The sequence below is a fragment of the Solea solea genome, chromosome 20 (genome assembly GCF_958295425.1).
Source record: "Solea solea chromosome 20, fSolSol10.1, whole genome shotgun sequence".
In the NCBI taxonomy this organism is placed as follows: domain Eukaryota; kingdom Metazoa; phylum Chordata; class Actinopteri; order Pleuronectiformes; family Soleidae; genus Solea; species Solea solea.
In genome coordinates, this window is record NC_081153.1 from 17,206,386 (window position 1) to 17,208,891 (window position 2,506).

A 2,506-nucleotide genomic window follows, 5' to 3' on the forward strand; every position below is an offset into this window, starting at 1 on the left:
GATCTGTGTTTTGTTTTCTTAATTGACGCTGACTCTTCATCCATAAATACACTCAAAATGTCATGTAATCAATTCCTATGGTTTGTCCTCAGCTTTTTCATCTCAATACCCTTTTTATCATCACATTTATGAAGCACAATGAAGCTTCATTTCACACAGTCAGTGCAAACAACTACATTTAGCCTGATCTCTCACAACTTCCTGTGTCTCACACACAGATTAAATAAAAACTATTAACTAAAACATCTCATTTTAGAGCCCAGATGTTTGAATGTTGTTTTTTCAGGATGATTTTTCTGTTGCTGATCCAAAATGGCTCACAGCAGGCTCAGATTATGCTCCTTTTTGGTGTTATCTTGTTTTCCAGTCTGAGTGATGCATCTGTTCAAAGAACCAGCTCTGGGAAACGTGGGCAGGTTGTAACAGGTTTTTCACTCATGAAACATAGATATGCACACACTTATGAAGGCGCTATAAGAGCAGAGGGAACTGAACAACAGTATATCAATTATCATAATATTCTTATATTATGATAATTGTGAAGTTGAATTGGCTACGTTAAGTTGGCCAATATTCAAATATAATGATTGTTTGACCATCAAAATGTCTTTGAACGAAGGAGATATTTTAAGTTTTAAGTAACAGTAATACTCTGTATTGCACAATCTTGCACAAACACATTGGGAGTGATGCAACTTTGTTGTAGTCTTTCTTGATCAGTCTTTAACCAAGACTGTTTCCTTCTTTCGGTCTGTGGTTTTTATTTGTTGTTGTTTCGGAACTGGCTGCATATTTAGCCGCTGAATTTGGAGTCAGATGATTTGATGCTGTTAAAACTTGCCTTGTGAATCATGATCATAATTAAAGGAGGTCCCAGAAGTTATTATCAAGAATAGGGGAATTTTTTGCCCGACATTTCCATTTTTATAACCCTTCCCTCTTTCAGACCAGAATAAACAAGGCAATCGGAGATGGCAGACCCATGTCACTCCCACTCCATGGGGTGAAGTAACTATGACATTTTTTTAGTCTCATTTTGGATGACATACTAAACAATGACTTTTTTGACTCATTTTGGACGACGTACAACCACACTTAAAAAAAACAACTATTCCTATTTTAACATATGTTCTGTGCTCATGTCTTGCTGACATTATTCAACAAAATTTTTTTTGAAAAATTTTGACCAATATGAGAAACCAAGAAACTCTGAGTAAGAGCATGAAGACACATATCTCCGTCCACCAGAAGATGTATCTCTGAGGTTATAAATTCTAATCTTACAATGAAGTGATGTTCACACACTTTTAAAACTTTAGACCAAAAACAGAACTTAAAACATCAAGAAAGTGTTTTGATGCAGCTCAGTAAAAATAGCTTCTGCTGTAAGAGTAAGACTTGTATACCTGAGGTTGGGAATTCAAATCCTATGATAAAGTGAACTTTATTTTAGTTAAAAATGTTATGTAAACTTGGGTTAGTGTAAGGGTTAACTTAAAGTTCAACATTCAAAGTGAAGATTCAAAGACAAAAAGTCCTACAGTCACAAGGAATTGGTGGTGTGATGTCTTTGTTCATGACCAAAAGCATGTGGGGTCTGAAAGTTGGTAGGTTCAATTCCAAAATTGAATGGTTGTTCACAATCTAACAGGTGTCAGGTTTGTTTCAGCAAAAGACTTAAAAAACTTGACAGAAGACTTTTTTGTCACATTTTGGACGACATACTAAACTATGACTTTTTTGTCACTTTTGGCGACTTACTGAACTAGCAAATTTTTGTCACATTTTGGATGACATACTATACTATGACATTTTGGTGACTTTTTGGACACCATATTAAGTGTGTAATATGGTGTCCAATACTATACTATGACTTTTTGGACCAATTTTGGACGACAAACTATACTATGACTTTTTTGACCCATTATGGACGACATACTATACTATGACTTTTTGGACCGATTTTGGACGACATACTATACTATGACTTTTTTGACCGATTTTTGACGACATACTATACTATGACTTTTTTGACCGATTTTGGACGACATACTGTACTATGACTTTTTTGACTGATTTTAGACGTCTTACTATACCTTGACTTTTTTGACCGATTTTGGACGACATACTTTAGAATGATGATTTGGGTTGAATATGGACAACCAGGTTGGTGTAGTGAATAGCACTTTTGCCTTTAACCTAGAAGATCTGGGTTCAATCCCTGAGGCAAACAAATGCAATATACGATGCTGAGAATTGGTGTTTATTTAGATACTATACTATGATTTTGGACGACATACTATACTATGACTTTTTTTACCCATTTTGGACGACATACTATACTATGACTTTTTTGACACATTATGGACGCCATACTATACTATGACATTTTTGACCCATTTTTGACGACATACTATATTATGACTTTTTTGAACAATTTTGGACGTCTTACTATACTATGACGTTTTTGACCAATTTTGGACGACATACTATACTGTGACATTTT